Source organism: Trachemys scripta, chromosome 1 (assembly GCF_013100865.1).
Source record: "Trachemys scripta elegans isolate TJP31775 chromosome 1, CAS_Tse_1.0, whole genome shotgun sequence".
Lineage (NCBI taxonomy): Eukaryota > Metazoa > Chordata > Testudines > Emydidae > Trachemys > Trachemys scripta.
Window position 1 is genome coordinate 135,965,599 of NC_048298.1, and position 24,438 is coordinate 135,990,036.

Here is a 24,438-nt window from a genome sequence, read left to right on the forward strand (position 1 = left end):
AAGGAAAGGAAAGTATGGGCAGGGAAAGAGGAGACTCTGAAAGGAAAAAATCCTAGGAATAGCCACAGTCAAGAAAGAGCTGAGGCTAAAATTTGTTTTTCATTTTGTTAACAATACAGGAAACCCCACAAATGGTGCAAATTTAGACAATATTCTGTGTGCATGAACTGTGTTAGAAGCAGGGTGATAATATCTGATCAAAAATCAGAGGCTTAAAAAGAATGTTTAGTTACAAGATTCAAAGCTGTAAATTGTACAGAAACTAAAACAAAACATGGCATCCAGTTACTCACATTGCAAAGATAAGGTGATCACAGCTCCCAGAAGCAGGAGACTAAGAAGCCCGAAGATTAGGACAAGATATCACAAGCCAGGACATTTAGGAGATGAATCTGGAAGAAAGAGATGGATTTTCAAATGAGTGAGATGTTAGAGTCACATTTAACTGCTAGGGAAATACCTGATTTATCTTTCAGAGAGAAAATGTTAGATCAGGAGTCTTCTGTTACTTCTCTATAAGGTTTGATCACTGGTATCCCCCCCGCCCCCGCCCTTCTGATTGTATCATACCCCTAGAGTGGGTTCTATTTCTAATTAGCTTACATTTATTAAAATGTGGCTTTCCAAACTGTAGACTTGAATTTTCTCACGTTGGTATCCTTTTTATCACCTGTGAGTGGAATGAAGTTGTTATTTTGTTGGGTTTATGAAGAGCCTTTAAAAGTTTTTCACATTTCCTGTTTCCCCAGGATATCGGCAATGCCATCTGCCAGATACCATGAAGACTGTCAGAAACCACAGTGAGCACTTAAACATTAATAAATAAAATCTCACAAATGCTTTGAGACAGAGGTACAGGTAAGGATTATTTTTAACAAATGCAAAGAAAACATTGGGACATGTACAGCAAAACCTGCCAAGAGCGACCACTCATGGGAGTTAGCAAAAGTGGTCACTTGTAAGAGGTTGTCTCTTCAAAGGTTTGCACACTAGAGAGCAGTGGTGTTCCATGGCCTCTGCTAGTAGTTGCTCGTGACACATGGTATCTTGTCACCGGTGGTCTAAGGCAGGTTTTACTGTACTTGTAACATAAAAGATGCAAAAATAAAGTTATGGGGCAATGAGTAGTTATGCTGTAATTAAGGTTGCAACATGGTTTCTGTTGAAAGATTACTTACATCCTCTCTATAAACCACACAGCTAGTCAGATCACTTGAACATTGGTACACTAATTCAGGGACTAGAGTGGTAGAGATTGTGGTGCAAATTGGAGATCATTTGATAAGAGGTTCCTGAGGTACAGCCTCTCTCCCTTGGGAAATTAACCTCAACACTTAAGGTATGTCTACACTACAAACCCAAGTCAACCTATATTATAATTACTATGGTGGTGCATGTCTACACTACCCTTCTTGGCACGTTCTCACTAACCTAAGAGGGGCAGTGAGCGGAACTGAGAGTTGCCTCCTTCCCACTACCCATTCCCCACTGGGAGCAGGGGGATGCTACCTGGGGCTTCTTGCCCCCTGCTCCCCGCCAGGAGAAGGGGGAAGCTGCCTGAGGTTTCTTGGGCCCCCCTGCCCACTACGTGCAGGGAGCTGGACAGCTTTGTCAATTTCACGAAGCCATGAAATTGACAAGGCTGCCTGGCTCCTGGCAGGAAGCCCGTGGGGGGCCCTCTGGCTTCTCCCCAGCTCCCAGCTGGGATCAGGATCTGAAGCGGCCCCAGCTCCCAGCTGAGATCAGAGTCCAGCCGCCAGGGGGATGGGGGGATTTGTCAATTTCACAGCTCCTGCCATGAAATTGACAAGACAGACCAGGGCCAGCTCCAGGGTTTTTGCCCCCAAGCAGCCCCCTCGCCCCCCGCAAAAGCCGCGATCGCGATCTGCGGCACTTTGGCGGGAGGTCCTTCACTCCAAGCGGGAGTGAGGGACCGTTCGCTGAATTGCCGCCGAATAGCTGGACGTGCCGCCCCTCTCCCGGAGTGGCCGTCCCAAGCACCTGCTTGCTAAGCTGGTGCCTGGAGCCGGCCCTGAGACAGACGATGAAAGGTAAATAGTGTCTAAACAGATATTGTCTCTCTACCTACACCTCTCATGGGGGTCGAGTTATTATGTCAGTGTAGTAGGGCACTTGCATCAGTGAGAGGAAGGCTGTATTGTAGGCATTGACATAATTAGGTCGACATAAGCTGCCTTACCTTATGTCGACCTGTGTAGTGTAGACCAGCCCTTAATTACTATGGAATTAAGGCTGGAAGTGCTCAATATTACCCTGTGTTCCTTGCGGCATTCGAAAACATGAGTTTATAATTTCCAAAATTCAATCATTGGAAATGCAAGTTTAAGGTCCCTCACTTATCCCTTACAAAATATTAGCATAATTGAAAAAAATATCAGAATACCAACACTAGAAATCTCAGAAATACAGAGTTGAGGGGAAATTTCCCCTACAACATAATCTTAACTCTGCTCCCATAGGGTTGCCAAGAGGAACTGGGAACATCCCAGTACCTTACTAATGCCTAATGAAAACTGCCATTTTCTTTTGCCCACCAACTCTTGATCAGGATTATGTTTGTACACTCCAACAAACCCTCAATGCATAGGCGCCGACTCTGTGGGTGCTCTGCGACTGGAACACCCATGGGGAAAAATTAGTGGGTGTCTGCACCCACCGGCAACCAAGCTCCCCTCCGCCCCACCTCCTCCTCTTCCCCTGAGTGCACCACGTCCCCACTCCTCTGCTTACCTCCCAGTGCTTCCCACCTGGCCGCCACCAATCAGCTGTTTGGTGGCGTGCTGGGAGGGGGAAGGAGCGGGAACATGGTGCGCTCAGGGGAGCTGGCGGGGCCGGGGTGGGGATTTGGGGAAGGAGTTGGAATGGGGCAGGGCACGGGTGGGAAGAGGCAGGGCTGCATGGAAGGGGTGGAGTGGGGGCAGGGCCAGGGGCAGAGTGGGGGTCGAGCACTCAGGAAAGCAGGGAAGTCAGCGCCTATGCCTCAATGTGCTCTTTGCAGCACTGTAGATTTGGTGAGTACTTGCTGCTGGATAGATCACATTGGACAAAAAGGCTGAGGTACAGGGGGAAGGTACAGTATTACAGGGGGCAGAGTTAAGATTGTGTGGGAATGGGCACCTAAACTCTGCATTTTCTGGCTCTCTCATTGTTTTGCGAATTCAACTTTATGTTCTGGAAAGACAGACACAGGACAGAGTTTAGCACATGCAACCTTAACTTCAAATTAATAAAGTTTTGCATGTTAGTTGTTCCCTGATTTGGGGCTCAGTAATAAAAACAAAACCCAAACAAAATGATTCTTCTCCCACTGAAATGTGCATCCTTGGATGACGAAACAGAAGCCGCTATTTTATACCCTGTCAAGATAGGACAAGCTATAATGAAAAAGAGTATTTATTTTGGGAATCAGCTTTGCATCTGTTTAGATAAAATCCTCAGAATCTGGATAATGACTGATTCTGGAGGATGTTGATGTAATTTCTCCCTGAAAAATCAGTGTCCATTTCCAAAGGCCGTATCTCTGAACAGATTTTAATCAGGGAGGACATTTTAGCATGGCTGAAAAGAAATGATTTGAACTTACTCGAGCTTACATAATAGGCTAACTTTGACTAACACTTTTGTAACATGGCTGATTTCTAGATAGCACATCTCTGCACATGTGGCTGAACTGTTCTTTTTCTTATTTGGATTTTTCATAAGAATTATTATGAAATTTCTATACTGAGTCTGTCTATCCCAAATAGTAATGAGTCAAATGGATAGATCTACCAAAGTATATATCCACAATGTACTTAAGTTTCTTCCTTTTTCAGATGGTTAAAGGTATGTTAATGGACTGTATATCATTCATTGTCAATCTTCTGTGACCAAAATGGTTGAGGGTATGTTTATATTTTTTTCTCAGACATTGTCTAGTGGTTAGAACACAGCAAGGGAAGCCACAACTGCCAATTTCTAATGGCTCTGCCAGTGACTTACTGTGTAGCCTTGGGTACGTGATTTATGATATATAGCCTAACAGTCTAGTTCAAATCATTATTCTCTTTAGTGGCTGAATTCAAATCCCACTGCTACCAAGTCATGTTTTTTTGCCTGTATCCACATTTGCAACATTCCTTTTTGGAAAGATGCATGGTCTGGTGGCTAGAGCGGGAGTGTGGAGTTCTAAACCTGACTTATTTACTGGGTGACCTTGGGCAGCTCACTTAACGGCTCTTTGCCTCCATTTCCACATCTCTAAAATAGGAATAAAAATATTTACTCTTCTACATTACAGGAGTATTGTGGAGTTCAAATAACATTTGGGAGACACTTGGAGATCCTCATATAAAAGGCATTATAGATGTAAAGTATTGTAATCATCTCCCAATTGGTTTTCAACTCTGTGGGTTGTATACTTTTTGTATTTTGGCCCTAATTATGCTCTCAATTAAACTGTTATAAATTTGGAGAAGCTCAACTGAAGTCAATAAAATGGCTCCTGATTTACACGGGCATACTTAATAGACTTTGCTCTCTCTTGTAATAATAAAACATAATTGTTCATTTGTAAAATGAAGGAACATTTAGCCAATACATCTTATTGTCCAATGAGATTTCTGTTAGCAAATTCTATTCATTTTAAACCTCCTATGTTTGGAGTCCGTTTGATCAGCTGTCTATCTCATTTTCCCTCCATACATGCTTAGTGCTCAAATCCTGTTAGGAATGTTTCATAAAGAAACTGAACCTGCAAAATGATGCTGAAGTTATTGCCATTTTGTAGGTTCAGTTTCTTTATGAAACATTCCTAACAGGATTTGAGCAGTAAGTGCACTTTCGATGACAACTCCAACAGCCGGCACTTACAATGCTAACCTGAGTAACAATTTAATTATATATAGAAGAATTCAGATATATTAATCTTACCTATATTTGATCTTCTCTTCCTTTTTTTGAAGTGAAGTGCTGTGTAACCCTCCTCCTCATCTTCCATTCAAAGGTCTTTGTATCCGTTCTTACTATTGAAGACAAAATATGACCCTCACTTTCAAACTTAATGAGAAAAATTTCACACTAAGAATCTGATAAATAGGAAGGGAGAAGAGGTTGGTCACTCAAACTTCTAGCTGAAACCATAAATCAGGTCAGCCATCCTGCTTATAAGGACTTAATGTAATCTTCACAATCTGTTGATTGTTTTTTTTCTTGCAACTTTATTACGATCTCACTGGCACTGGTTTTACCCCATTGTAATTCCACTGACCAATCTCACTGACTCCCATTGATTTCAAAGCACCTATAAAACCTTTATGGATCTGAACTTCTGAGACTACTAATCTGGACTAATCTGTTGTTCTCATTTACCCATCAGTAACTAATGGCAACATCAAATATTGGTGCTTTTCAACATTTATGTACCCTTCATCACTGTCGCGGGGCAAGTGCATCCCATCCCCTCTTGGAGTGGGATGAGGTAATTACCTCCCCATGGTCACATCCTTTCGACCAGCCTTTGTCTTGGGGTGGTGAGGACTAATAAGAAAAATCAATATGGCCACTCTCCTCTCAAGGTTGTGTGACCCAAAGGCCAGAGGCACTTACAGCAGCTGTTACGTTCAGTTCAGCATGGCCTAGCAGACAGAGTCAATTACAGCAGCCCTTGCATTCACAGCAGTGCACCTAGTGGCCAGAGTCAATGTCACAGCCCCCAGACACAGGGCAGTGCAGCCTAGCGGCCAGTACCCAGGGAGGAGAAAGGGGCTGCCACCAGGTAGAGAGGCTCAGGCCCACCCAGCTCCATCAGGCCTCAACCCAGAGCCCTGACAGTGGCCCACCACTAGGTCAGCAGGGAATCCCACCAAAACACACTGACCTCACTCGGTGGGAGGCACCACTCACACAGCCTCCCGAGGTCACTTCCTACCACATTTCCAGGCACTGAAGTCCATTGAGCGTCAGGGTTTCCAATCTCCTCAGCACAAGTGATTTCCAATAAGGCTCCGTCAGCCGCAGATCTGCCCCTGGCCTGGGCCTTCCTGCCAGAGACAGGGGCTGAGCGAAGCAGAGTTCCCCTCCCCCGGGCATGCTCAGTCCCTTCCCTGGCAGCTGAGCCTGGGTAGGGAGCGGGCCGCTGTTGCCTGCCAGCCAGGTTCTCTCAGATAGAAGCAGCTCCGTTCTCCTCCTCTCCTCCTGACCCTGTTGCCAGGAACAATGGCGAATGTGCCGGGGGGAAGGGGAGTGGAGGTACAGGGAGAGAAGGACAAAGCCCCTCTCTCTTCCTGCCCTTGGCAGGCCAATCTTGGGGGGAGGGCACTTGACCTGCCATGCCCCGCCATGCGTCGGCTCTGCTTCATCAGTCAGGAATTATTTGTTGCCTTACCAAATGAAGGTTGGACAATGTTTCTCATCAATTAATAGAATTAAAAAGGTACATGACTGTGATGGAATATATCCTGTATTCACATCCTACGCACTATTGTAATAATCTTTGTATAAAGTATTTTTTGTAAGGTATCATTTGAAAACTCATAATTTTCTGGTCAATATTGTCCTGATAAAATATGTGTGACAACATTGTATGTGAAGTTATAAAATTCCTGCTTATGGTGTTATTAACATGTTCCAAACACCACAGCCCTGCCCAGGCAGAAGTCAGCAAACAGATCTACCCTAAAGAAAAGAATGTGTGCTGTCCTTAATTTGCATTTAAGCAATTAACAAAGTCATCAAGCAAGAAGGGAAAACAAAGGAAACTCAATCAGGTGGAAAAAAACAGCAGGGAATATCTTCCACAGAGACTCTTTGTCTCCTGGTTCTCAGCTGAAAATGTTTTTCAAGGGGGGGACTGAAACTATAAAAAGGAGGGGCAAGTATCCCAAGGCTCCTTGCCCACCACATTCTCTGCACATGAGAAGACAAAGGAAACAACCATTGGATTTGGGGGTGAGTGGGGACCCTGACCTGCAGAGATAGGTCAGTAATCTTGCTAGAATCATGCAGTGAGAAATTTTGCTTGCATCTAATATAGTTTGTTAGGCACTAGTAAGTGTTTTTTATCTGTATTTTTCTTGTAACCATTTCTGACTCGTATGGCTCATTACTTGTATTCACTTTAAAGCTATCTCTTTGTAGTTAATGTACTTGTTTTATTGTTTTATCTAATCCAGTGTGTTTAAGTTAAAGTGTCTGGATAACTCTATTTGAGATAGCAGGCTGGTGTATGTTATTTCCTTAAAGAAATAAGAGACAATATATTTGTACTGTCCGGGAGAGGGCTGGAGTACAAAACATACATTTCTGCGGGAAAGGCTGGGACTGGGATGCGTTAGGGTCCATTCTGCTGTATCACCAAGGTAGGTGAGAGCCAAGATGTGACTGGCAGGCTTCAGTTATACAAACACATCTGGGAGTGACCTGCATGCTGGTGGCTGTTTGTGAGCAGTCCCGGTTGGAGGCTACAGCGGCAAAACATTGCAAGGCACCGCAGGTCAAAAAGCAGGGTAACACAGCCCCTCACTGATCTGGACTGTACCCCGGTATGTCACAATGACATAAATACCTTAAAACTGGCTGCATAGATCCAGATCCTTGGCGCCGCTGTTTCCGCTTTGTGCAGGTCCACAGAGGCATCATTTAGGAGGACAAGGGGGACTCCTGCCTCCCTATCCTGAGTTTCATACAGGAGGTGTGGGAGCTCTACAGCACAGAATTAGTGTGGAATGTAAGTTCTGCAGAGGATAGGTGCCCCTGGGGCAGGGAATCAGTATTTTGTTTACAAACAGAGGCAGGGTGATTAAGATAAGAAAGGGCTGGTGATTAAATTAAGGATCTGGAAGTTGTTTGATGAGCAGGGGCTGGGAGGTGTTGAAGAGAAAATGCAGGGGACTAAGAAGAAATACAGTCAAGCCCTCTGAGCCAAATTTACTTTCAGAAAAGAATGAGATTTGAGGAGCATAGGTGAAAAGAAGAGGTCAAAACTAGGAGAAGGGGTAGCAGTGGTATAGAGAAGTTCCCTCTCTACCTGCAGGGCCATCTGTAGGCATACGCAGCATACATGGCTGTGTAGGGCATCCAAACATTTGGGGCACCGTTCCCCTTGCTAGCTGCGGCTGGAATCCTCTCTTCTCCGGCCCCCCTCATGCTGGGCTGGCAGGCTTTTCCCTGACCTCAACCCCCACCCCCTCCCTCACTCGCTCCTCGGCTGGCTAGCTGAGGGCTCCAGCCTCCAGCTCTGCCACCCCTGCCCCAGGGAGCCCAGAGTGGCGCAGCCAGTCACAAGTGGCCAGGAGACACTTCGGCGGCAACTCAAAGAGAAAGAGAGGGACTGAGGGACCCGCTGCTGAATTGCTGCTGAAGACATGGACGTTCCGCCCCTTTGTATTGGCCGCCCCAAGTACCTGCTTCCTTAGCTGGTGCCTGCAAGTGGCACAGTGGCACGGCCCACCGCTGCTCGGAGCAGAGTTCCTCCCTGGATCCTGCTGCCTGCGCCTCTCGGCCTCTGGTGAGGGCCAGGCCGAGGCTAGGACTGGAGGAGCGAAACTTCCACATGAGTCAGCAAGGGTGGGGCAGCTGGACCAAGCATGGGAGGGAGAGAGGTGGGAACCTAAAGTGACAGTGTGCTCACTGTCTCTCACACTTCCCTAACACACACACACACACACACACACACACACACAGAGTCTTTCTCACCCACAGACTGGCTCTCACATCCACATACACTCTGCCTCTCACGAGTCCCAGTCCCCAATACAAATTTTCACACACATGCAATCTCACACCCCCCAACACAGTCACACACACACACTGGTGTTCTCTCTGTCTCTCGCACATGCACTGGCTCTCTCACTCACACATACACACACACTGTTACATATATGCATGCGCGCGCACACACACACACACACACTATTTTTGTTGTTATTACTGCTTGGTACTTCCTGTCAAAATGCTTGTGGTGAGCCAGGAGGGCCGTGGGTTCTGGCAAGATGCAGCCCCCCACGTGACAGCATGAAGCCTGACTTGAACCACTGCTGCAGCATCTGCTGTGTATGAAGCTCAGTGTGTGGCAGCAATGGGGGTGGGGGTGGGGAGTGATGGCCCCCTCGACGCACTGGGGTCAGCGGCGCCAGCTGTGGACCACCTTCAGTGGAGCATAGGGGCACCAGTTTAATAATACTGTGTAGGGCCCCATAAATCCTAAAGATGGACCTGTCTACCTGTGGTACTTATGTGGCCCCATCACCATAGTATCTGAGCACCTCACAATGTCTAACCTATTTCTCCTCACAGCCCCTTGGTGAGATGGAGCAGTGCTGTTATCCCCATTGTACAGAAAAGGCAGTGAGGCACAGAGACTAAAGGCCAGATTTTCAAAAGTATTTGTAGTCTTCCTTCATGTATGATAAAAGTAATTGGACTCCAAATTCATGTTCTGCTTTTTATTTATGAAAATATAACAAGAATTCTGGTGACAAGGCTGGGATTGTAAAACAATGAAGAGAAACTGATGAAGCACTGAAAGTGGTTTCCTGGTTATAAAGAAAAAGGAAAAATGGTCATTTATGGAAATACATAAAATGTAACTATGTATTCCATGATGAAAACTACTTACATTAAAATGGAGTTACAATTGAGAGTATGTATCAATAGTTCAAGGGATATTGTAATTATCCTGAACCAAGCAATACAAACCCTGAAAATTCAGAGTTAAGTCTACACTAAAAGAAATCCAAACATGTTAGGGTATAGACACGGATGGTCAAGGCACCCAAACAACTTAACTTTGCCCTTTAGTGATGTTATATAATAACCATATAACTATGATAAAGACATTTTAGTGTTTGTGGTCCCAGGGTAGATTAAACTAATTTTAAAGACACTTTAGGTTTTATTCATATTGTTAAGATGGAAATATTAATGGCTGCCATCAAGAGGGTCTTTGATCTTAGACAGTTATAGAGCTGGTTAAAGCTGCTGGGTGTGCCAAACCCCCTTCTTTCAGGCTCAATGGAAGGTGCAATTAAATGTCCTTTTAGGTAGTGTGACAGACCCAAACCAGTGGGGTAGAGGACAAATATACTGGTCACTGGATGAGTAGTTTTCTGTTCCCTGAGTGACCAGATCAGGGGCTGTACTAGAGTAATCAGGAACCTGCTAGAACCAGTTAAGGCAGGCCAGCTAATTAGGACACCTGGAGCCAATTAAGAAGAAGCTCCTAGAATCAATTAAGGCAGGCTAATCAGGGCACCTGGGTTTTAAAAAGGAGCTCACTTCAGTTTGTGGTGTGAGTGTGAGGAGCTGAGAGGGCTAGGCTAGAGCACTGAGGAGCACAAGCGTTATCAGACACCAGGAGAAAAAAGAACAGGAGTACTTGTGGCACCTTAGAGACTAACAAATTTANTCCTGTTCTTTTTGCGGATACAGACTAACACGGCTGCTACTCTGAAACCAGACACCAGGAGGAAGGTCCTGTGGTGAGAATAAGGAAGATGTTTGGAGGAGGCCATGGGGAAGTAGCCCAGGGAGTTGTAGCTGGCATGCAGCTGTTACAGGAGACACTATAGACAGCTGCAGTCCACAGGGCCCTGGGCTGGAACCTGGAGTGAGCCTCGGTTCCCCCCAAACCTCCCAATTGACCTGGACTGTGGGTTCTTCCAGAGGGGAAGGTCTCTGGGCTGTTCCCCCAACCCACATGGTGAATCTCTGAGGCAAGAAAATCTGCCAATAAGTGCAGGACCCACCAAGATAGAGGAGGAACTTTGTCACTGTAGTGATAGCTGGAAATAATAGCAGGGTACCACACAAGGCACTGAGCTGCATGGCAAAGCCTGAGAAGAGCTAAGCTGTGTGGGCTAGAGAATTGTTTGGTCAGCTGGGTGTGTCTCTGTGTAAGAGACAGAAAGTCAGCAGACAATGAGAAAAGCAATTGTGAGATCCTGAGAAGGAGCAGAGAGACAGAGCTCCTGGGGCACAGAGCTGACTGGAGAGGCAGGCTTGAAAACTGTGAACAAGGAAATGGCCTGATGTTGTTTGTTCCTGCTGTGGTCAGGAGAACTGAACTTTGTGCACATTCTTTGTAAACAAACAGGATTGCATCTAAGAAATACCTGACTTGCATCATCTATTTCTCATTCTAACAAACAACCCAGCAAGGCACTGAATATTGGCTAACTGCTCAGGCCAAAAGGACCAACAATGTCTCTTCCTCTCTTCCCCACCCCACTCCCGATGTCATCTAACATTGCTTAGTCCTGTCCTGCATGCTTTTTAAAGCCCCTCTCTTATGGCCTTTGGGCTATGGAGTCTTGGAGAAAGGCCTAAAATAACATAATCAATGTCTAGGTAAGGAGAACCCAATCCATATTGGAAATCTTGTTTGAACTTTGTTTTGAAAACTGGGGTCTTGTTGATGTGATTTGAAACTGTTGAAAGATTCCTTGTTTGGATTAAAAAGCTACTGCTAATTCTGAAAGAAATATTATGCTTAGCCTGGTAGCTTTCCATGATTTATGGAATCTCAATGGGCAGGGGGAAGGGTGCAGCATTTGATGACTGTGATTCACTAGGGCCTTAGCATCTATATTTTTCATTTGCTTTTCTTAGTTTTTGGATCTGAGTTATGGACCTAATGGTTGTCAAACTGATTAAACATCAGGCTGTAGTATTTCTAAGGTTTTATTAGTGTATTCTCTCTCAAGATATGTTCACACTGCAGTTGCAGCCAGGGCCGGCTCTAGGTTTTTTGCCGCCCCAAGCAGAAAAAATTTTGGCTGCCCCCCATCCCAGCCCTGGGCTCCTTGCCGCACCCCCCCTGCCGCCCCAACCCTGGGCTCTCGCCCCCCCCCCGCCCTGCACCCTCCTTCCGCCACAGCCCTGGGTCACTGGTAACTCGCTCCCAGGGCGGGTCATTCAGCAGGAATTTTGCGTGTGCACAGAACAGACAGGATTGGTTCCCATATGGTTACAGAACTGCAATAAAGTGGAACAATTTTCAGCTTGTGTGACTGGAAGATATCTGGATGCATATTATAAGACAAGACTGTCCTACATAAATGAGGAAAAGTTGAGGTGCCTTTATTATTCTTTTGTTCCACTCTTTCTTTCTATGGGGAATTTGCCAATGCAATATCACTGTCTTCCTTTTAAACAAACACACAAAAGGCAATGGCTGTTGAAAATAGCAATTCAGTCCTAATAACCACTGGGAAGCATTTCTTGCTCAATTTTATCCTACTTTTTCTACAGCAAGTTACAGTGGATCAGTATATTTGATTTGGGAGAAATGAAGTAACAGCCGCCCAAACTGACCTTGAGCACTCCTGAATTTTGAGGTGTTCAAATTTGGAAGGCAGGTGCTGGGGGAGTGGGGGGGCTGTGGCTCCGCAGGGGAGCACGGCAGCATGTATGCAGCAGCGTGTCGGGTGCTGTGCGAAGCCAGACACGCTGGTCTGAGTGGCATGGTAAGGGGGCCGGGAGGTTGGAGAAGGCGAAGGGGGTTCCGTGGGGGCAGTCAAGGGACAGGGAGAAGGGGGGGGTTAGAGGGTCAGGAGTTCGGGGGCGGAAGTCAGGGGACAGGCAGCAGTTGGATAAGCATGGGAGTCGCAGGGGTTTGTCAGGGGACAGGTGGGGGTGGGGTCCTAGGAGGGAAGTTGGGGCGGTCTCAGGAGGGGGCAGTTGGGGACAAGGAGAAGGGAGGCTTGGATAGGGGGTGGGGTCCCGGGAGGGGGCAATCAGGGGACAAGGACCAGTGGGGCTTAGATAGGGGGTGGGATCCTGGGGGGCAGTTGGGGCAGGGGTCCCAGGAGGGGGGGAGCAGGGGGGTGGGTTGGGTAGGGGTTTCTGTGGGGGGCAGTCAGAGGGAGTGGATGGGGGCAGGGTGGGGCTACCCTCCCTCCCCGTGGAGTGTCCTATTTTTTGAATGTTAAAACATGGAATCCCTACTCACAGTGCAGCTCTCCATTCAAAGCAGGCTGCAGCATGAGGTCTCCGGTTCCTCATTCCCTCCCCCTCTTTCCTGTTGGTAGTGGCCAAGGGAATGCTGGGAAATGTAGTTCTTTCCTGCTCCAGGGCTGGCTCTATAGGCAGGGAGCTAACCAAGGAACTACAGCTCCCAGGGCCCCCTGTTGGTTCTCAGCTCCCAGGCTGGATCCCTGCCGCTCCTGCAAATGGGCTGCCCCAAGCATGTGCTTGCTTTGCTGGTGCCTAGAGCCGCCCCTGGTTGCAGCTTGTGTAGATACCCAAACTAGCTTTAATCTGGCTAGCTCGGATACCAGAGTAGTGAATCTGCAGCAGCATGGGTTTCAGTGTGGGCTGTAGAAGCCTGCCTGGGACCCTGGGTAATTACTTGGGCAGCTAGCTCACTCTGAAGCCCACGCTGCCATAGTGTCACTGCTCTAATACTGGAGCTACTGTGATTAAAACTACCCCATGATTGCCATGTAGACATACCTTCAGACTTGGTCTTTGTCTCCTTATCTGAAACTGACTCTTCTGGTTTCTAACACCTGGAAAGGAGGGAAACTCCATCCATTGTCTGAAAATCATCTCCAGTCCAGGCTTATGACCTGACCTCTATTTGGCCAGGATCTTTGCTTTCCTGAGAAAAGTACCTGGTTTTGCTTGAAGTAACAATTGGCATCCACCCCATCAGACCACAGTAGAGCTTCTTTTTTTTCCCTCTGTTCTTCTGTCTACTCTTTTGTGTGTGTTTGGTTGTGGAAATTGATTTTAAAAAAATCAATAACTTTGTAAATAAGCAGATAACATTTTGGTTGAAACTTAAGATTTCCATCCTTTAAGAAAGGTGTAAGAAAATAAAACGTTATTTCTAACTACAGTTTTTGCATGTTTAGCCTAATAAAGAGTGACAGTCGGTGCCGCCGATAAGGCTTTATGGAAATATGCTTGTGTGTGTATATGTATGTATGTATATTATAAAATAAATAACATAACTAAAATGTGTTTTATGCTACATATGCCATGTAAGATATCTCTGTAAAGGTTATGATCTACTGAATCTATTAGTCCTATTTGTATGCATGTATCATTTTTGTATTTGACGTTATGAATATTGGCTGCATACTTGTTTGATTCTAAGTAGGCTGTAGTGAAGCAGTTGGTTAGCTTCCTGAGAAAAGACTTACTGAGAATAGTGCCAAATCAAGAAATATTTAAGCCAACAATGAACTTGGAGATGCCAATCCACATCTGAGCTCTCCAAGGAATGTGGCTTGGCTGGGGACATGTGACTTGGCCAGGTGACTCCAAAACTCCCATTTTGTAGCTGGACTTTGCAAAGGAGAGAGGAGGGGGTCTCCACCCACAAGAGAGTCTATTTAAGCCCATGGGAGACCCCTCCATTTTGTCTTTGGCTAAAGAGAGGGCGTCTCACTTCCAAAGATACCTGAAAGAAATTGGATCAAAGGACAGTGACTGCAAGGGGTGTGAGTGATTGCTGGACTCGGACTAAAAGGAGATTAGTCTGTAAAAGGAAGCATTCTGGAACTGGTGAGGATCTTGTCCGTATCAAGTTTCTTACTGTATTAGACATAGACTTGCGTGTTCTATTTTATTTTACTTGGTAGTTCACTTTGTTCTATTTGTTACTACTTGGAACCACTTATATCCTACTTTCTGTATTTAATAAAATCACTTTTTACTTATTAATGAACCCAGAGTATGTATTAATACCTGGCAGGGGGGAGAGGGGCAAAGAGCTGTGCATGTCTCTCTATCAGTGTTATAGAGGGCGAACAATTTGAGTTTACCCTGTATAAGCTTTATACAGGGTAAAATGGAATTATTTGGGTTTAGACCCCATTGGGAGTTGGGCATCTGAGTATTAAAGACAAGAACACTTCTGTAAGCTGCTTTCAGTTAAGTCTGCAGCTGTGGGGCAAGTAATTCAGACCCTGGGTCTGTGTTGGAGCAGATGGGCATGTCTGGCTCAGCAAGACAGGGTGCTGGGGTCCCAAGCTGGCAGGGAAAGCAGGGGCAGAAGTAGTCTTGGCACATCACTTGGCAGTTCCCAAGGGGGGTTCTGTGATTCAACCCATCACGAAGTAGAAGGTTTATGTCTTTGACCATGGAAAAAGAAAACTCAGTGTTTAGCATTAGCCATGGAATGAAAGAGGTAATATCTAAGAAAATTATAAAATGCAACAGGAAGGAAGTGAAAAATAAACTGACTTGATTTCTCACTGACCAGAAAATAATAAATATGGTTCTGTACACTATAATTCAATTACGTACCTTTTTCAGGAGGTTTGAGAATTAACAGCTGGAGGTGGGAGGAGAATCCTCAAAACATATTTGTTATATCTGTTCCTCTCCTTCTCCCACCCTTTACAATAACTTTAGGATGACAAATTCAGATTGGAAATAAAGCATAAGTTTTACAGTCAGGGTAATTAACATTGGAACAATTTACCAAGATTTGGGGTAGATTCCCCATCATTGGTAACTTTTAAATCAAGATTGGATGTTTTTCTAAAATATATCTAGTACAAGCATAGTTATTGGACTTGAAACAGGAATTAATAGAGTAATTCCATGGCTGGTGTAAGGTCAGACTAGATGATCACAACAGTTCCTTTTGGCCTTGTATTCTATGTTCTATAAAGAACAGTTTAGGGCCTGGTCCAAAGCCCATTGAAGTTGATGATTTTCTTTCCATTGGCTTCACATCTTTAGTGTGACTTATCTTATTTGTGATTTTACAAGGTGATATCGGTAGTCTTTCGCCATCTGAGTACTCTGACTATTAGAACATTTCTTACTGTTCTGGAATTGACCCCAGGCTCTTATCTCAGCACATCTGGTGCCTTCCATGGGCTAATGTCATGCATGTTATAAGTCACAGATGTTTAGGCACACAAAGTCTTAAGTGTGTTTGTGTGGGTTGATGCACTCTCTTTTGTTTATGAAGTTAATTCTTTTGAGGTTCCTTTGTGTTGCAAAGCACCTACACAAAAGAAGGGATGCTGTCCAGGCTCACTTGTTGAAGCCAGGAGCTGAGGGAGGGACAGAGAATAGTGTTTTTAACCAGTAAAATTCCAAGAGAGCCCAGGACAGACAGAGACCCAGAATAGCTGCTCTGTGGGGAAATGACAATGATTAGGGTTACTATCCGTCCGTATTTCCCCGGACATGTCTGGCTTTTTCATCTTTAAATAGCTGTCTGGGAGGAATTCGTAACAAGGTTAAAAGGTCCGGGATTTTTCCCACTCCCCTCCCTTCCATGCAGAGTGCGGGGTGGCTGGGCCTGATTGAGCCACTCCCATTGGCCTCCAGCAGCCAGAGCCCCTCCCCTGCTCCCCCCCATGCTGCCTCAGCACTCTGCGGGGGAGGCGTGTTTTGCCTCCATGTGGAGAAGCCAGCATCTGACCGGCCTGGGCATGGTAAGGGGAGTCCCGGGGGCAGTCAGGGAGCAGGGGGAGGGTTGGATGGGTCGGGAGTTCTGGAGGTGGGGGTGTGAATATGGGGGGGGGGTGGCAGGTTATAATCTTTTTTGTGATGCCTGAGCTCCAGCAATATCCAAGGTTGGGGGTCCTGCTCCAGCAATATTTGGAGCTGGGTCTCTCCCCTGGCCCTGCCTGGAGTGGGCCCTGGCCTCCACCTGCCACCCCCCCATGCAACCCCACCCCGCAGGTCCCCCCCGTCCCTGCCCTAAAGAAAGCAGCATGCGCCTCTCCCGTGCCTGCTTGTGCTGCCAGAGTAGCACATTCCTATGTGGAGCCCTGCTCGTGGCAGCAATTGCTGTTTGCTGCCCCAGGGTCCTAGTGCCCCCCATCTACTAATGGCAAGGCAGGCTGCCCTTACCCTCCCTTCCTCCCTAGCCCTGAGCCTCTCCAATGCCCCAAACCAGTCATCCCCCACCACACCCTAATCCTCTGCCCCAGCCCTGAGCCCCTGCCTGCATCATGAACCCCTCATCCTCAGACCCACAGCCCTCACCCCTGCATCCCCTCCTATCCCCAAACTCCCTCCCAAACCCCCTCCCCCTTCCCACACACCCTCTCCTGCCCTCAAACTCCCTCCCAAAGCCTGCACCCCCTCCCTTTGCACTGCCTCCCACCCCCAAACTCCATCCCAGAGCCTGCACCCCTCATCCCCCTCCTGCACACCCACCCCTTGCCCCAGCCCAGAGTTTGCACACAGCACCCAAACTCCATCCCAGAGCCTGCACCCTAATCCCCAGCCCAGGACCTGCACCCCAGACCTCCTCCCCACACCCAACCCCCCTCCCAGATCCTTAGGCAGGTGGGGTGGTGGAGTTGGGGGGGGGAGGGTGGGTTCTGGGCACCTCCAAAATTTCTACAAACCTGCCACCCATAAGGGTTGGGGCAGTCAGGGGACGGGTAGGGTCCTGTGGGGCAGTTAGGGTGGGGGGTTCTCAGAAGGGGGCAGTCAGGGGACAAGAAGCAGGGGCGGGTTGGAGGTTCTGAGGGGGACAGTCAGGGGGTGGGAAGTGGGAGGGAGTGGGTGGGGGTGGGGCTAGAGCAGGGCTCCCCCCCAGTGTCCTCTTTTTTTGATTGTGGAAATATGGTAACCCTAACAATGATGCTTAATCTAGCACTGATCTGATTTGGGTGGGTTTTTTCTTTTGAGAAATATTCAGTGAAACAAACAAAAAATAATTTTCATTTTAATTTTCCATGGGAAATTTTGAGTTTCCAGGGGAAAAACCTCAATCAAGATTTCAGCTGAAAAGAGAGTTGTAGTGCCTCCTGGGTGTTGCAGTTTGTGCTTCGTTTCCCCATTCTTTTCTCTGGGCTGGGATCCTCAAATGGACTACATCTACCATAATGCATCACAGTATCCCCTTTCAGTGACGAAGCTGTGCTATATGAAGTCCCTGGTCATGGTACATATACACCTCTATCCTGATATAACGCTGTCCTCGGGAGCCAAAAAATCTTACTGCGTTATAGGTGAAACCGCATTATATCGAACTTGCTTTGATCCATCGTAGTGTGCCCCCCCCCCAGGAGCGATGTTTTACTGCATTATATCCAAATTCATGTTATATTGGGCCGTGTTATATCGGGGTAGAGGTGTACGTATACAGAGCTGTAGTCCAGCAAACAGTTAACTTAGTTATCTAGTGAAATAGCTAGTGACAGGCTTAAGTCTCAAATGAATCATCTCTAATTATAAGAAACATAAATTATTCCAAAAGTATTAGAGGATAGCTTGCTGATTTCTTAGATACAACTTCTGGCCAGACCTGAAGCAAGGCTGCCTTCTGAGACGAAACCACTGAGCCCACTCTGATCAGCGAGACCAGAAGGAAAAGCCTTGCCTCACAGTGAAAGTGACCACTCCATCACCATTCACCAGTGTCTTTTATGTGTTTGGGGAGTAATAAAGTAGACTTTACAGTAATTTATCTTATTTTGAAAGAACACAAGTACAAACAGGCTTTTAATTTGACAGCCTTCTGAAGAATTTATTTTTAAAGCTGCTTAATCTAATTAAAATTATTAATAATCATTTTTATTATTATTTAACACTTATATTGCAGTAGCACTTAAAGGCTGCAACCAGATTGAGGTTTGATTGTGCTAGGTGCTGTACAAACATCATAAATGACAGTCTTTCCCCCAAAGTACTTAGTCTTAAAGACAATAGGGGAATGAGGCAAAGATGGGCCACAGTGGGCTAGAGAGCGGGGGTAATATTATAGAATACGTATAATTTCTAGTCAATTAGTAATACTTTTCACAAACCTCCATTTGCCTGTCCATTATTATGTTGCAGTTTACTGTATGCCTGGGTGAGTTCTGAAGAAGGAATTAAAGGAAGACAAGGCAGTGGATTTAAGGATTTTGACTGGAATCTTTTACACTTGTAAGGAGCGGCATGGGTGAAAGGGTAAAAGTTCTTTTTGGAGAAGCAGCATAACTGGCCAAGTGGAGGCAGATGTTGATAAGATAAGAAGTCAGATAAGTAGGGAGGGGCTAAATTGTGGATGGTTTTCAAAGAAAGGACTAGACATAAGAAGTGAACCAGGACAGAATGGAGTCACAAAAGCCCATTGACAGGATTTCAAGAAGAGTATGGTTAACAGTGTTGAAAGCAGCCAATAGTCATTGTCATTCATGTTGACCATGAACAGCTTCAACAGGAGAGACTGAGAGCTCCATACCTGAATATCCCATAGCCTAGTGGCTAGGTCACTTTCCTGCACTAAGGAAGACACAAGTTGAAACCCTTCTCCACATTAGGTAGAGGGGGACCTTGAACCCAGGTCCAGTGGTGTAGTCCTAAACTGCAGTGTCTCCCCACCAGCCTGGCCCTCTAACCCTCCCCTCCATGCTGATCTAACCCTGTCCAGTCTCTTCCACTCTGTTCTAACCCTTCCGACATGCTATGGGGGAGCAGGGCACCATTTGGTTCATTCCAGCTCCATTATGCCATTACCCAGGCGTACTGCTCAGGTATCCCACAGTCCAGTTGAGCTCCCTTCTCGCTGAGCTAAAGGTTGTAAGGTAAGCCACCTCCTCCCAACTTGGTTTGTATCTAGGCCTCATTTGTTTTTATAAAATTGCCCAAAATTGAAACAAAATTTTGAGCCAGGTCAAAATGAAATATTTTGTTTTGACCCCAACTTTTTTTATTGGCCAAAATTTTTCAAAAAATTTTATTTCAGTTCGACCCAAAAGGATGTTTTTCCCAATTATTTTTTAATTGCCAGTGAATCAAAAAATCCATTATTCTCCCAGTTCTAGTCATTAAAGGCCTTAATGAAAGATGTTTCAGGGGAATATGGGATATAAGTCATGTTGGAGGGGGTCTAGAATGGAATTAGAGGAGATGAATGTAATTTCAGTGGTTGTAGATGGCATGCTCAGTGAGTCTGGAGATGTAGAGAAGAAGGGAGATGGAGTGATAATTTGAGGGGGTTCAGTGGTGCGTTTTTATATGATGCAATGCATGTTTTTATTGGGAGGGGAAGGAACCTAACAAAGGTGAAAGTTTGAGAAGAGTGATGGCAGAAATAAGGGTGGGGGTGGGGGAGGTCAAGAAACAGGAGGGGATGGAATAATGAGGCAAGTGAGAGGGTTAGAAGAAAAAGTATGGAAGCAACTTCAGTGTCTGTGCTGGGAAGAAAGAGGACAGTGTGAGAGAGAGTGATGGGAGAAGGGAGGGGAAAGATACCAAAGGGGAGGGGAAGTCGCATTGGATTTTGTCAGTTTTCTTTTTTAAAGAAACTGACAAGATCCTATGCAGAGAGGAAAGACAGAGAAGGAGTCAGGGAAGATTGTAGGAGGGACTGAAGAGGGGCAAATAAATGGAAAGAACTGTGAGTACTGGAGTGAGAGAGTGGAGAAGAAATGCTTTGGACTAGAAAGATGGCAGCGCTGAAGGGGGAGGATGCAAATTTGTAGCAGAATTAGGCCTTGTCTACACTACAGTTTTGTCGACAAAAGGCAACTTTTGTCAACAAAACAGTAGTGATGTACACACTGCAATGCCCCTCCTGCCGATTTAATTTTCCTGCTATGCTGACAAAATAAAACCACCTCAATGAGAGGCATAGAGCTTTTTGTGACCTAGTTAGAGTGACACAGTATCAGTGTAGACACTGCATTCGTTACATCGCCGTAACTGGCCCCTACAAGGTATCCCAAAATGACCAGCCTGACTGCTCTGCTCACCATTTTGAACTCTCATGCCCTGCATCCAGCTAGATATGTGCCCCTCCCCTTTCAAAGCCCCAGGAAGCTTTCATATTGCTTAGCATTGAGAGCTCACATAGCTACTGTCCATCTGAGTGTAAGGGGACTGTTGCCCCCTTACTAACATTCGGGGGGGTGTTTTGGTTGCTAGCTCCCAGCACTGAAAGGGGAAGGGTCGATGGCAAATCAGGAGCCTGAGATTGACAGTCTCCAGGAACAATGGGGAGAGGCCAATGCTCCAGATCAGCCTGATTGACAGGGTGGGCAGGCTAATCAGGGAGTCAGGAGACCAGGGGGGTCCCGTCCTCTGTGTGAACTGGAATGGCCTGGGTCAGACAGAGTGGGGCCGAGCTAAGGAGAGAGCAGGGGCCCGAGCTAAGCTGCTGGGAGCAAAGCTGCAGCCCCAAAGCCAGAGCACAGCCCAGAGAGAGCAGAGCTGCCCTGGGAGGAGAGCTGCAGCCACCAGAGCCAGAGGGGCCAGACAAGCAGCCAGGAAGCAGGTCAGAGCTGGGAGCAGAGTCACAGAAGCAGCCCACAGAGCAGACCTGTCCTGGGGCAGAGCTGTAGCAACCAGAGCCAGAGAAGCCAGAGAAGCAGCCCAGGGAGCTGAAGGCAGAGCAGCAGCTGGAGCTGGAGCTGGGGCTGGAGCTGGAGCTGGGGCTGGGGCTGGAGCTGGGGCTGGAGCTGGGGCTGGAGCAGTCCGGAGCCGGGTGCGGTGAGCAGCTGGGGAGAGGAGGGGGACCCTGGGCAGTGGGCCCAGCACAGGGAGACACCTCAGCCAAGAGGCTCTGCAGGCCAGGCTTGGAGGGGGATCGTAACCCTGACAGGGCAGGTGCGACGCTGGGAAAAAGGGTCCTGTCACCTAGAGCCTGAGAGCGTGTGGCCACCGCCAGAGCAAGTGTCCAGCCCGCTGCGTCTCTGCAGCACAGCCAGGGCCTGAGAAGGAGCCTGGGACCTACAAGGAACAGACTGTGAACTGCCCTGATGTTCCAGAGACACTGTTTGTGATGTTCCCTGCCACAGAGCAGGGTGATGTGTTTTCCTTTAACCTTTCCCATTTTTCCTTATTCTTTTTTTAAAATTAATTGTTAATTAAACAACTTGTATTTGCTTTAAATTGTATGAAATGATCAGTGGGTCAGGGAGGTGCCCAGTGCAGAGAGTACCCTGGAGTGGGGACACCCTAGCCCCTGACCTGGGTGACCACAGCAGGGTTGGGAGTTGAGCCCCCCAGGAATCCTGGGCCCAGCCTTGTTGGGGTTACGAGGACTCTGCCAGACAGGAGAGTGGAAGGGGAGTCCTCAAGGGCAGGGAGGCCTCTGGGTAAAGGAAGTGGGAGCGAGGACTCAGATCCTTTCGCTAGCCCACTTCACCGGGGTAGTGCAGAAGCCAGGAAAGTTCCCCACAAGAGCGGGACCATTCCCCCGCTTACATGAGCATGCCAGCTCCCAGCAGCAAACACTCCTGCCTGGATTACAGGAGAGAGGGTGGATCTCCTTGGTCTGTGGGGAGAGGAGACTGTAGGAGAACTCGGAGGGAATTATGGAATCAAAACATTAACACAGAATCCTGCTCTCTCAAGCACTGGGACTGCAGCGGCAGGCAGGCAGGATGGGCTGCTGCTGGGGGGATGGGGAGGGGAAGAGACAGATGTGCTGTGCAGATCTGGGAAGGAAGATGGGGGTTGATAGGAGGGTGTCCTCCTCCCCCCGCATGTGTACCGCTCTTTGCTGAGCTGAGGTGTGGGGAAATGGGGGGGTGCCTGGATTGGTTGTTTCTGGCTGCTATCTGAACAAGTGTTCAGGCTAGTGAGTGCTATAGTTAGAGACAATGTGCTGACACACTCACTGTCCTCCAACATACACACTCGCCCAATTCTCTTTCTTACACACACTTCTGTGAGCTTCTTGTGTTGGGTAGCAATAGAACTTTCACATTTTCTTTAGTAAAATGTGCATGTTTTATATTACTAATATTAGCACTTTCTACACTATTACAATATAGATATTATGGTGTGTGCAAGGTCAAACTGCATGGAGGGTGCTATTTTAGCACCCTCCATGTGGCATGACCTCACAAGTATGGTATGTCTGAGGTCATGCTGTGTGGAGGATGCCATTTTGTAAAATGGTGTCCTCTGCACACTCGGGATTGCCATGACTCTATCTGCTGATGGAGTGACCCCACTTGGGGTCTCAACCCCCAGTCTGGGAACCCCTGGGCTAAACTCTTGTCTAAAGTAGTTTATCTCATCTAAAGTGATCTCCCAGCATCTCCAACCAACATGACTGAGATTCCTCTTTTATGAATGCAAAAATCACTGTCCTTTTTGCTTCATCACTGAAGGGAAAAAGGTGTCCTTTTGCCTTCTTATATCCCCCCCCCCAAATTCCTTGTTTTGTCCCCAAGTCAGGATTACTCCCCATGGTTTATTCCCTGCATGTGCTGGCTCCATGCTGCCTTCACATCCTCATGTTGACTCCGTATGCAAACAGGCTTCCATTGTGTTGGCCTACAATGCTTATTTTACACAAGAACCAAGGCAGAAAGGTGAATATACACTTTGTCTGGCCAAATCTGCCTATCAACCCTGCTTTGATTCAGACATTAGCAGATATTCTCCAGTGTATATATACACAAATCTTTAAATATCATCCATACATATATCCCACAACAATTATGAGGATCAGCGTGGCACAAGCTTTTATTAGAGGACTCACTTGACCCTTTTTGGATGAATACTATGACAGCAATATTTTAGGTGCAGTGAGTTTGTCAGGCCTGTCAGAAGTTACTGTTATAGAACAATGAACCCTTTGCAAATTGGCATTGAGGGGTTCTTAGTGTCACAAACCTATAATGAGAAACCCGGTAAAATAAAAATCAAGACAAACTTTCACTCCTCTTAGTCTTTTTTCATTCCTTGGGAAGGGGAAAATTCTCTGTCTTGAGTACTCCTGCACTGGGCTCCCAGTCATACAGGTTTCTTTTTACACAGCCAGTTCCTAGGTAATCTACATCCAGAGGTAGAGATAATATTTGTTTCAACATAAGCACATTCACCAGAACCTTTTACTTCCAACTTGTAAGTGAGGATAAAAAAATTATCCATTTAAAATTTATGATCAGATAATTGCACTCAAGGATGCTTTGCTTATAACTGCTCTTCTTGAGGGGTCAAGTTGTTAATCTTATTTTTATTTTCTATTTTCCTCTCATTTTTAGTTTATATTTATTTTGAAGTACATGCAGATTAAGGGAAAGGGAGGAGATACTGTAGTTAAAGAAGCATGCACCTAAATGAACAAATTGAGTCATAAAATTCTGACTCTTCTGGGATGATGACAAAACCTGTCTCATAAGTAGATTCATATCCCATCTGGAGCAGTGACTTGAACTTAGGTGTCCCACTTCTAAGGTGAGTGCCCAGAGTACTCGGTTATAGAGTCAATCTTTCTCTCTCTCTCTCTCTCTCTCTCTCTGGCCCAGTGAATATTTGATTATTTATATAAAGTGGAACAGCTTCAACAGGAAAGGTTGAGGAAATCCAAACCTGGAGTGCCCAATAACCTCAGGGTTAGGGTACTCACTTGTACTCTGGGCCACACCATTCCCAGTCATGTTATCCACGACTGTCTCTTGTACAAAGCCCGACCTACTAGGCATGCACGCCTACCGGATTGGGGTAAAATAGGTGGGGGAGCACCTACTTTGAGAATCCGACTAGGCCTCATGTATTGGTTAGGGCACT

General features: G+C 46.6%; 1 long non-coding RNA gene across 1 annotated transcript; it reads right to left on the reverse strand.

Moving 5' to 3' along the window:
- Positions 1-289: 289 nt before the first annotated feature.
- On the reverse strand, positions 290-5,023 carry LOC117873373. The gene is made up of 3 exons (XR_004644703.1): positions 4,933-5,023; positions 604-670; positions 290-392 (listed from the first exon to the last, which is right to left on the reverse strand). It is a non-coding gene; the product is annotated as an uncharacterized LOC117873373 (long non-coding RNA).
- Positions 5,024-24,438: the final 19,415 nt, after the last annotated feature.